The sequence below is a fragment of the Lathyrus oleraceus genome, chromosome 6, assembly GCF_024323335.1.
Source record: "Lathyrus oleraceus cultivar Zhongwan6 chromosome 6, CAAS_Psat_ZW6_1.0, whole genome shotgun sequence".
Classification (NCBI taxonomy): Eukaryota; Viridiplantae; Streptophyta; class Magnoliopsida; order Fabales; family Fabaceae; genus Lathyrus; species Lathyrus oleraceus.
The window spans coordinates 506035586-506048523 of record NC_066584.1 but is presented as its reverse complement, the minus strand read 5'-3'; the positions used below and the strand labels follow the sequence as shown (position 1 = coordinate 506048523).

The 12938-nt window shown below is 41.1% G+C and overlaps 1 pseudogene; it reads right to left on the bottom strand.

Moving 5' to 3' along the window:
• Window positions 1-12383: 12383 nt before the first annotated feature.
• Window positions 12384-12483, bottom strand: LOC127099119 (uncharacterized; annotated as a pseudogene).
• Between the last annotated feature and the right edge of the window lie 455 nt (window positions 12484-12938).

The window sequence follows — 12938 nt, the reverse complement described above, 5'->3', positions numbered from 1 at the left end:
ATTTCAGGTACCATAGTTGCTTTAGTTCCTTTGAGAACTTGCTATTGCTTTGCTTTGCTTAAGCATTGAGGTAGAATCTCTTGTCTCCATGTAGTCTGGAAGACCTGGCTTGTTATTTAGCCAGGCACCTGTCTGAAGTCCTCCTTAAGAGGCAATGTGTGTGATTGTTTATTTTTGTCCCCAAGCAGGTGAAGTCCTTTTAATAAGGCAATTGGTAGACAAAAGAGATATGTAGCCTATCTCCTACTATTCTGTGAGTCACTCACCTTGCTCACACCACATGTGTTGATGCATAGTGAGTAAAAGCCCAAGATCTATCGAGTCCTTAACTTGTGGAGAGAGTTCCAGCTTTCTGAACTCCCACACCTTCTGATATCCTTTCATCTGCTTCACCTTGGCTCTCAATGTCAAGGTTAAGAGCACCATTTACCCTATTCCAGTTGACTTTTAAGTCTAACCCTTTGATTGAGCCTAATTGTTTGGTTATAGTGTGTGCTAAATGACTTTGTCTGATTGATTGCTTGTTGCATTTGTACATGTTTGCTTGCATGCCTTTGTGCACTTATCATCATAAATTGTTCATTATTGCATGATCATCATTGCATATCTCTGTGATCCATGTCTGGTTTACCCATTGAGGACAACTGTAAGTCCACTCATTGGCCATTGTTCCTATGATTTGGAAGGGATAAAGTGTAAGACCATTTCACTTGGCCACTTATGTCCATTGCTTGTTCGTTTGTTGTATGTGAGGATGCAATTATAAGTCCATGTTGTTGGCATTTGTATTCCTATGATCATCCTTTAGAGGTTAGTATAAGTCCAGATAGATTGGCATCTGACATCCAAGTTTTGTTTTACCTTAGGAGATTGGTGTAAATCCATTTATTGGTATCCGATATCCGCTTTTGCTTTGTGAGATTGGTATAAGCCCATTTTTTGGCTTCCGGTATCATTGTTTTGTTTTAGGAGATTGGTGTAAACCCATTTATTGGTATCCGGTATCCGCTTTTGTTTGTGAGATTGGTATAAGTCCATTGATGGCATCCGGTATCACCTTGCTTTTATTTGCTTACTTGCATTGTTGCCTGTTCCTAAGGACACACTTGAATCATCTTCTATATGATCTCAAGAGGTGAACCTTTCTAGGAAGTTTTACACTCCATTCTCCATATCCTCTTTGTCCTAAACTTTTTCACACTTGACTTTTAAAACTTGTAAATACATGTTGTGCAAACATCTTCATCTTTTTTCAAATTAGAAACCTGGACCCTATGTCCTTGACTTTTCAAACTTCATTTCATAACACTTATTTGAATTGAATCTTAATCATACCTTGACCATATTTTGTGAATACTCATAAATCAATTAACTTCACCCCTTCAATTGTTTTGTGGCTTCGTCCATTGTTAATATGTTTTCATACATTAGCCATAGGTTTCAATTACCATAGCGGTTGATGTAAATCTTACCTTATCCTTAGTGAGTCGATTGTAAGACTTCCGTACTGAAAACAGGGTTAACCCCTCTAGTACGTCGAAGCCGTCCTCGCATGGTGGATTGTTGAATTCAGGTTGAGTTTTCTCCCATTGGTAATGAAAAGCCTTAAGATTTGTGTTTTAAAATGAACTCACTAATTTTTGGAAATCTTTTAGCCGAACTACGGCGTTTTGATCCTTACCTTTGATGGAAGGTACGTAGGCAACGGGTTCATGCGTTCAAACACAAAAATAACTAACTTGTACATTCTTTTCTCATCTTCCCATTCATGTTTGCACAATATGTCATAAACAAATAAACATTTTCTTATACAACAAGTGTGAAAAGGGCTCCCTAGGAGTACCTAGGACGTGATGGGTGCCTAACACCTTCCCATTGCGTAATTTACCCCTTACCCAGACTCTCTGATCTTTTCATTAGTTTTCTACGTGTAAAACTTCTTAGGTTTTTGTTCGCTTTTTAACCAGTCCTTAGGATAAATAAAAGTGCGGTGGCGACTCGATTCTTTGTATGCTTTGCTTATGGTTTAATCAATAAATCATATAGCGACGAATACACCACTACAGCGCTTGGCGCAAGATTCATAAGAAAGGAAGGAAGGAGTTGGGTCAGAAGAATTGCATTGCTTTGGAGCCTTACACTGTTTGGGTTAGGAAGAGGGCGTCTGAGTATCTCATGCATTACGAGTATCCGAGACCTACACCTATGATTATGGCTGGGCCTTCAACCCTCCCTAATCAAGGAGTAGAGGAGTCGAGAGACGAAGACCGTTCACGTGCCTGGATCCGTGAACGTGAAGAGTTGCTTCAGCTGATTAAGGAGAAGGATGTGTTGATTGAGTTTCTTGAGCATCAGGTTATTGATGACCCTGATGATGTATGGACTTCTCTACTTCCTCAGTCTTCTAAGTTCTGGAAGAGGAGGTATGAAGAACTTGCCAAAGAGAAGGCCGATATGGAGGCAACCTACGAGAGGGAGGTGAAGAGGCTTCGCGCATCTTATCTTCATGTGTCCCGAGCTTTAGATGATTTTTTCTAGGGATCCATAGGATGATTATTTTCCTTTTCTCTTGTATATGATTGACGATGCTGCACTTCTTTTCCCTGATATTATTTGATGAGATATTTCCATATGTGATAAAATACTTAATATTTCCAAAATTTGTAAATAAAACTCTAAAGTTCCTTTGAAATTAAAATAAAAAAAGCATATGCACAAGCATTGCATGCATCATATGCATAAGCAGGTTTTGTTTCCGGTCCCTTGCCCTGTGGTCTAACTCTGTGTCCTTCATTTATTTTGAAGACAAGCTAACTCACCGGTACTACACTAGAGCCAACATTTCAAGACTGATGGATCACTTAGAGCAAGAGAACTGCGAGCTGAAAGAGGAAGTGGCCAGGTTGACTACCCTAATGGAGTCACTCATGGTTGCCCAGAGCCAGTCTTCTCTGACACCTTCAACTCCTCCCCAGAGGACAGTTATCTCCGAGATTGTCTCCTCTACTGTGCCCGCTGCCAGTGCACACTTTGTTCCAACAGCCATGCCAACCGGGTTCCCGTGGGGGGTGCCTCCCAATTTCATGCTCGAGGGTCATATTCCCACATTTGCTTCTCTACCGGCATCTAGCCCGGTCCTTGCCATTCCTCCTCCCGTCGTGCATACTTTGCCCAGGGTAAACGGCACCATCTATCATTCTGAGCCGTCTGAGGGTCCAGATGTTTATGAGAAGATGGATGCTATGAACGATCAATTTCTTGAGCTTCGCAAGGAATTGAAAAATCTCAGAGGGAAGGATCTTTTCGGCAAGTCTGTTGCCGAACTCTGCTTGGTTCCAAATGTGAAGATCCCTGATTTTGAAAAGTACAAAGGAAATACTTGTCGTCTCAGCCACCTGGTCATGTATGTCGGGAAGATGTCAACTCAAATCGATAATGACCAACTACTCATCCACTACTTTCAGGACAGTCTATCCGGTGTCGCTTTGCGTTGGTACATGGGTTTAGACAGAGCGAACATCCAATCCTTCAATGATCTCGGCGAAGCCTTCGTCAAGCAGTACAAGTACAACATGGATATGGCTCCCGATAGAGATCAATTGAGAGCCATGTCCCAAAAGGATAAAGAAACATTTAAGGAGTACGCCCAGAGGTGGCGAGAGGTGGCAGCACAGATCATGCCTCCGCTAGAAGAGAAAGAGATGATTAAGATCTTTTTGAAGACTTTAAGTTCTTTTTATTATGAGTGGATGATTGCTAGCGCTCCTTCTGACTTCACCGAGATGGTGAATATGGGGATGCGTCTAGAAGAAGGGGTCCGTGAAGAAGGCTCTTCTGCCAAACGTTATGGGGCGTTTGCAAAGAAGAAAGATGGAGAGGCACATGCTGTGACCTCCCATGAGAAACCAAGAAGACCCTCTGTGAGGAGGAAGACTGTGCGTCCCGCCAGTAACCAGCACCAGGTGGCTCATATAGCACCTCTCTTCAGAGATAATCAACAATATCATCAACATAGTAACAATCAGCAACCACATCCGTAATATCAGCAACAACAACACCGACCGCAGTAGGCCTACCAGCCTCGAAACAATAATCAAACCAGCACGAGTTACGAGAGGAAAAGGGTCACCTTCGATCCTATTCCTATGACGTACGCAGAGTTATATCCCTCTTTGATAGAGAGGAAGTTGATTATTCCGAGAGACCCACCGACTATACCTTCTAACCCCCAGTGGTGGTATAAGCCTGAGTTACATTGTGTTTACCATTTTGGTGCTCCCGGCCATGACGTGGAGAATTGTTACCCTTTGAAGACCAAAGTTCAAGACCTTGTGAGGTGTGGTATTTTATGTTTTGAGGACGTAGGCCCTAATGTGAAGAAGAACCCATTGCCCGAACATGGGAAATCTGTCAACATGGTCCAGGGTTGCCCTGGAAAATACAAGGTCAAATATGTCAGTCATATTCAACAGTCTCTGGTCCAGATGCATCATTTGTTGTGTGGCTACAATCATTATGAGCATGACCATGATAGATGCCGAGTTTGCTCTGTTAACCGATTGGGTTATTGCCAGGTGCGCAAGGATGTTCAGGAAATGCTGGACGAAGGAGTCATTGAGATTCTTCAAAACAGGAATGTTGATGAAAATGAGCCTGAGGTCAACGTGATTTCCCCAGTGTTCTGGATACCCGAGCCTGTTATCATCAAGTACAATGGTAGCAAGCAGAAGGTTTCTCCCACTTTGATCATTAAGCCTGCTGGTCCTATGCCTTACTCCTCTGAAAAGGCAGTTCCCTATCGTTACAATGCAGTAGCAGTAGAGAATGGGAAAGAGGTATCCTTGCCCTCTTCTTCTGTTGTGAATATTGCCGATATTAGCAGTTTGACCCGTAGTGGCCGTGTATTTTCAGCACCGCCGAAGCCTCAAATTAATGCTGATTTTGTTGAACGCTCGATTGGGAACGTTGTGAATTCTCCGAATCCGGCACTTGCTGTTAAGCCCTCCTCCGTACTGAAAACTCCTACTTCTGTTGGCCCGAGTGGCAATGTGAAAGAAGACTGTTATGAAATGCTGAGACTCATCAAAAGGAGCGAGTACAATGTTGTAGACCAACTTCTACAAACGCCATCCAAAATATTTGTGTTATCCTTACTCTTAAATTCAGAACCACACCGAGAGGCTCTGCAGAAGGTGTTGGATGTGGCATATGTGGATCACGATGTCACTTTGGAGCAATTCGATAGCACTGTTGCAAACATTACTGCTTGTAACAACCTGAGCTTTTGTGACTCTGATCTCCCTGAGGAGGGAAGAAACACCAACTTGGCATTACACATATCTATGAATTGCAAAGACGACGCCATGTCCAATGTACTGGTGGACACTGGGTCATCATTGAACGTATTGCCAAAGTCTACTCTCTCAAAGCTATCATATCAAGGGCCTCCCATGAGGCAGAGTGGAGTAGTTGTGAAGGCTTTCGATGGGTCTCGCAAAACTGTGATTGGGGAAGTTGATCTCCCAATCAAGACCGGACCAAGTGATTTCCCAATTACCTTCCAGGTTATGGACATTCACCCATCGTATAGTTGTCTTTTGGGCAGACCATGGATTCACGAGGCAGGCGCCGTGACATCCACCCTACACCAGAAATTGAAATTCGTGAAAAACAAGAAGCTGGTGGTGGTAGGGGGAGAAAGGGCTCTCCTGGTTAGCCATTTGTCTTCCTTCTCTTATATAGATGCTGAGGTTGAAGTTGGAACTCCTTTCCAAGCTTTATCTATAGCTGAGCCTATTGAGAAGAGAACTCCTTCATTTGCTTCCTACAAAGATGCAAAGTTAGCCATTGAGCGTGGTGCAACCACTGGTTTAGGAAAAATGATTGAGTTAGAAGACAACGAGTCCCGGGCTGGCATAGGTTTCTCTTCTGGTACCTTCAACAAGCAAGGGCTATTCAAGAGTGGAGGTTTCATCCACACTGGTCTAGATGAGGAGGCTGCTACCGTTTTAGAAGAAGATACAAAGGATTCTGGAAATTTCATCATCCCTGGAGGGGTCTGCAACAATTGGGTCGCTGTGGATATTCCAACAGTTGTCCATAAGTCAACGTAATGATCACTTTGTTTGAAAACCCTTCTCCCATGCCAAAAGGAGGAGTGATAACATTGTTGGCAACATAAATACAATGATATTTTCATTCAATAAATTCATGTTAAATGTTTGTTTTTCCCATTTATTTCCCCTTTTTGTTTTTGCATGAAATTGGTGATCACATAAAACCCTAAAAAAGAATAAAATCAACTTTTTTATATGCATAATGATTTGCCTTGTTTGAATTCTAAAGCTTTTCATATCCAAAAATCATTATGCAGGTTGATTTCTAAACCCATTGAACATAATGACCCAACACCATCTCCCAATTTTGAATTCCCTGTATTTGAGGCAGAGGAAGATGATGTTGAAGAGATTCCTGATGAGATCACCCGGCTACTTGAGCATGAAGAGAAGATCATTCAGCCGCATCTTAAGAATCTGGAAACAGTCAACTTGGGGTCTGAAGATTGTGTGCAAGAGGTAAAGATTGGGGCACTTCTAGAAGAATCTGTTAAGAAGGGGTTGATTAAGTTGCTACGAGAATATGTTGACGTCTTTGCCTGGTCATATGAAGACATGCCTGGTTTAGATACTGATATTGTGCAACATTTCCTGCCACTAAAACCTGAGTGCGTGCATGTGAAGCAGAAGCTCAGAAGAACTCATCCTGATATGGCAGTGAAGATCAAAGAGGAAGTTCAGAAGCAAATTGATGCGGGGTTTCTGGTGACTTCTACATATCCTCAGTGGGTGGCCAATATTGTGCCCGTACCTAAGAAAGATGGAAAAGTCCGGATGTGTGTGGACTATAGAGACTTGAATAAAGCTAGTCCGAAAGATGATTTCCCTCTACCACATATTGATATGTTGGTAGATAATACAGCTAAATTCAAAGTCTTCTCGTTTATGGATGGATTTTCCGGATATAATCAGATTAAAATGGCACCCGAGGATATGGAGAAGACAACATTCATCACACCTTGGGGAACATTCTGTTATCGAGTGATGCCTTTCGGTTTGAAGAACTCCAGAGCCACGTATCAACGAGTTATGACCACCTTGTTTCATGATGTGATGCACAAGGAGATTGAGGTATATGTTGACGATATGATCGCTAAGTCAAGATCGGAGGTTGTACTCCCTGTAGAGGTGGAGATCCCATTAATGAGAGTCTTGATGGAGGCCAAGTTGACTGATGCTGAATGGGTTCAGAGTCGTTATGACCAGCTAAACTTGATTAAAGAGAAGAGATTGACTGCCATGTACCATGGTCAGTTATATCAGCAAAGGATGAAGAAAGCTTTTGATAAGAAGGTCAAACCTCGTGTGTTCCGAGAAGGTGACCTTGTGCTCAAGAAAGTTTTGTCTTTCGCGCCCAATTCCAGGGGCAAGTGGACTCCGAACTATGAGGGTCCGTATGTTGTTAAGAGAGCCTTTTCAGGCGGCGCTTTGATACTTACAACTATGGATGGGGAGGATTTCACTCGTCCTGTGAATTCAGATGCAGTCAAGAAATACTTCGCCTAAAAAAATAAAAACTGAATAGCTCGCTAAGTTGAAAACCCGAAAGGGCGGCTTAGGCAAAAATGAGCGTCTCGGTGGATTGAAAACCCGAAAGGGCGGTCCAGGCAAAAGTTAGAGACATGAAAAATGAATATAGGTATCCCGCTAGATTGAGTACCTCATCTTGGGGCAATCTAGGCAAAAATTAGGGATTTGACAAGTAACTGCATCCTGACAAGACTTTGTTCTACAACTGTCGTCCGTCAGAGATCCTTGCTCATTTTCAACCAAAGCTTCAAATACATCGGATTCAGAATTGGTGGAGAAATGGTCATTATGTTCAATGTAGCCCTTTTCCAATATATATCACCATTTCAAATTTGTAAAGATCTATGGAGTCTTGCCATTCGCAGACTACCATTCTATCAAATAAATTTGAGCCTTTTATCCAATTATTGGCACTCTTATCTGTTTCTTTTCAACAAATGTTTGGCATGTTTTGATTAAGAAAATATCATTGTTTTAAACGATCAAATTTTTTATAATTTGTTTTTAAACAAAGTGAACATTCACAATGACGAAAGGATACTTAGGAGATCCTCAGTGCTCTCCCAAGGGTGGTACGATCCCCAACAGGGTAAGATTTTTGTCCATATCCCCTGCATGACTGTATCTCCTCCCTCCGGAACCCCTTGTGGTTTATCCTACCAAGTGGATTACTTGTTGAGAGTCACCTCTCTTCCCTTCAGTAGAGTAGCAATCTTTCTTCCTCAGCAGCTTGGATCTCTTTGGGCAAGAGCGTATTTGGTGGTTGATCCCGATAAATCCTTTATCTCCTCGGATAAATTCCCCAGTAGAGTTGTTGGTGTGGTGGACCTTGTCTGTGATAACTCTCATCCCCAACTGGAATGATTGATGATTCATCCCCTGCAGAGTTCTTTGCTTCCTGGTATCTCTGATCCCTAGCAGATTAGATACTCTCCGGTGAACTCGGCTTTCTCTCTTGAGATGTAGTACCGGGTGGTTGATTCTTGGACCTGGTTGCGTTAAATATGTCTGTTTGTCAGCATACATCATACATAAACCACGCATATTCATGCATAATTATAACATTCAAATATTCATGTTGCATTCTTTGTCATATATCGTTGTTTGCTATCTCCTGCTATTTGGTGATATACTTCTCCGAGCAGATGTGTGTGTCTGATCTCTCCATATAGAGTCAGCTTCATAAGCAGAAAGCGTCTATCCTTTCTTCCATATTCCCCACCGGGTTATATCCTCGTGGATGTTGATTGCTTTTGTTCCTTCCCAACACATATATTGGGATGGTTTTCCCCATTGAGTTATATCCTCACCGGGACAAGTCTTGATTTGGTGTGCCTATCTAGTTTGATCCTAGATCGGTCTCTTGAGACTCTTTTCCTGTTTCCCCGTGGTAAATGAATAATTGTTCAATAATTAGTAATTATTGTCCCCGACGGAGTCTGTGGTTCTCTACCCTCATACCGGTAGTTGTAAACCCTATTTCTTCCCTTTTTGCAGAGTAACTATTTTTGCTCATCTTTAATTGGTGACAGTTATCTTCATCCAATATTCGGTGATGATATCCCCTCATCTGCTTGGATAATTGCCCTGATTACGCAATTTATCCCCAGCGGGTCATCTCTCGTCTACCTTGCTGTTGTTGGTGACAATTGTTTCTCTCCTGAATTGGTCATCATTATATACCTAGTTTCGGTATCCCGATGCCTTTTCTTTTCGGTCGATTTATCCTTTATTAACCCAGTAACCGATTATGGATAATCGTCCATGCGAGTATATTATCTACGTTCTGACGGTAATAGATAGTATATCTCATGCACTCTCGGGTCTGAAGCCTTTTGTTCTTCCCTGTAACACGGTGGGAGAACTGACTTTAGTTAAATGTTGCGGATAGCAAGAGTCGCCACCAACTTTTATTTTATCCAAAAGGAAAGGACATAAAAGAACAGGAAAAACCTTAAAAAGATTTTGAGTTCGGGGGGTAGGTTATACAAAGGGAAGGTATTAGCACCCTTTATATCCATGGTTATCCATGGGCTCTTAGTTACTTAGCTCACTTTGTTTGTTTGCAAGAGTGTAGTGTGTGATTAGAAAAATTTCTTTTAAGTACTTTGTAATGACCCTCGTATGGGTGTATACAAAGCCTAGTTTAGAAATTGTGAGGTGTAAAAGTAATTTTGAAGAGTGTGAGCAAGTAACTATGAGATACCTACCCTAGATTAAGTCTTTCGTGTTCTCGTATATTCTTTCAATGGTAAGACTGTCCCTATTATTAAGGAATAGGTAGTCATTACCTTGGATGTGTTTAAGGGACTGATAACATGAAATTATATCACATTTTAAGACTTAATTTAATTAGATTATATTATCATTTACTTTAATTTATCCCATTTTATCAGATATTATGCAGTATTTCTTTTCTATTTACATCAGGTACCCATTTTGAAGCAAAAGTGAAAAAGGGAAGAAAAGGAGGTGTAAAAAGCAATAAAAAAAGGAAACAAATAACCAAGACCAAGCCCAGCCCAAAAGAAAGCGCACGTTGCCCCTGTGACGGGCGTCACAAGGAGTGTGACGAGCGTCACACTAAAAGCACTCTTGTGACGGACGTCACACATGGTGTGACGAGCGTCACACCAGTCCACTAGCTTTTTGGCGCAAGTTACGCTCTCAGAAGAATGAAGTAACGTTGAGGACTTCGTGGCCTATTCCCAAGCCGTGTATTTAGCCATGCTGAAGACTCGTAGGAAACGCAAGGCAGTTACCAAGGCTATTATAAATAGCCATCTCACAAACCTAAAAACTACACGGTTTTTTGCACGCTCGGTTTTGCGGAAGCTCTGCCAAATTTTCCTTTCACGCCTTTGCTTATTTTTCTTCCTTTCCAGCATTGTTCATTTTATTTATTTCTTTTGCAAGCTTTACTTTCTCTTTTCCCTTGCAATTTATCTTTCCCGTTTTTAGCTTTTAGATATTTTTCGCATAATAGTTTCTACACCGGAAACTACTGTGCAACTTTATACCGGATTTAACCTTACGTTATATTCGAGTTTTATTTCCTTGATTTATTTTACTGCTTAATTGAAGAATCGAAGAACAAATCCTACCGGCTTGTGGTGGAGTGTTCAAGACCATTGTATTACGCATTCAGGTTCTTTAATTGTTATTTAATTTTTTATGTTTTATTCTATTGTTTATTCATATTGCCTGCCTGGAATGAGTCTGTTTATGCGTGATATAAATTCTTGTTTATTTAGCATGTCTGGCTAATTTGCCTAGGTATCGGTATGTAAAGTAAGCAGAATAAGGGATCGAGACTGAGTCGGTCTATCTAAACTTAAAATCAAAATCAATCTTTTTATGGTCTCAACTTACAGGTTTAATAACAAGATTTTTTTACAAAAGTAAAAGACATAAAGAAGTTAAAATCAATAGAGCGAGAGTTTGAGATTTTAACTGGACAGTGTAAGTTAGGCATTAATTCTAGATCAGGGCGAGAGCAAGTTTTAGAGTTAATTAAATTCTGACCTTTTCCAAAAAGTATTTTTAAAGATTGAATGTGAGGACGAGAGTTAAGCATTTGGATTTAATTATATAACCTAAGTCAACAGAGCGAGAGTTTGAGATAAGGGTGTTTAAAACGGTCAGTATTTTCTTAAAAAGAGTTTCTGCAACTTTATTGTTTTCAAAATATGGTTTTTGACTTAATTATAAGTGACAGCAACATTAATATAAAATCATGGTTTATTCAACAGAGCGAGAGTTTGAGATAGAATCTTTAACCAATAAAGTTAACCGAAACGATTCATTTTAAAACCAAGAAACCGACAAAGACTTGATTCCCTAGTTTTGACGAATTACATACCGATATCCGTTTTATTAATATTTAATCTAGACATTAGTTTAGCTCTTAGTTTTTCCCCAAACAATCAAACATCTTCACCTTAGATTTACGTAGTAACTTTAGATAACGGTATATCGATTCATAAGTCCCTGTGGGATCGATATCTTTTAAAACTACGCGATAGAACTGTGCACTTGCAGTTTGTATCCCATTCTCGACTCACCCAGTCGAGCCGATCAAGTTTTTGGCGCCGTTGCCGGGGACTTTTATTCAATCGATATCGTAACTCTTCCGTTACGCTGTAGAGACTAAGGTTTCTTTTTCTTCTATTTTCTTTCTTTCGTTGATTTGTATGCCACGCACTCGCTCTCAAGGCGAACCGCTCTATTTACGAATCAACGATATAGAACTATATCTCCGAGTCTTACGACGAATTCGGGAATATCGTGCTGAGAACAATCTCCCTCCTATAGACCTTCCTGATCTCAAAGATTTTCCTTCTTTAACCGAGATGGCAGAACCAGCTCGTGCTCTTAGAGATTACGCCGCTCCATCGCAAGATGAACCGCATTCAAGTATTGCTCCGCCCGCAATCGAAGCAAACAACTTTGAACTTAAACCTTCGTTGTTGCAGGCTGTGCAACAGAACCAATTCTCTGGAAATCTTACCGAAGATCCAAACCTTCATTTATCCGTATTTGTCCAATACGCTGATACTGTTAAAGCTAATGGTGTCACTTCAGAGGCAATTCGACTTCGTCTTTTTCCTTTCTCATTAAGAGATAGCGCTAGAAGATGGCTTCAATCTCTTCCTTCCAACTCAGTCACCACATGGAACGAGTTGAAGAAAGTTTTTCTTGCCCGATATTTTCCACCAAGCAAAACAGCTATGTTAAGAGCCCAGATAAACGGATTTAAACAGAAAGACAACGAGTCTCTTTTCGAAGCATGGGAAAGATACAAAGACATGATGAGACTTTGCCCACACCATGGTTTGGAAGACTGGTTAGTAATTCACACATTTTATAATGGTCTCTTATACAATACAAGGTTAACAATAGACGCCGCTGCAGGTGGTGCACTAATGAACAAACCTTATGCTAATGCTTACCAGCTTATCGAGAGCATGGCCCAAAACCACTATCAGTGGGGAACCGAACGAACAACAGTGGAAAAACCTCAACCGAAAACTGGCATGTACGAGATAAGTAACCTTGATCACGTCAATGCAAAAGTGGATGCTTTGGTCCAGAAGATTGAAAGTTTAAACGTATCGCCTCCAGCAGCCGTGGTTGCTATAACTCAGAATTGCGAGGTCTGTGGAATCCAAGGCCACACTCCTGCGGAATGTCAACTCTTGACTGGAATCCAAACAGAGCAAGTAAACTATGCTCAAGGAAGCCCCTATTCGAATACCTATAATCCAAATTGGAAGAACCATCCAAACTTCT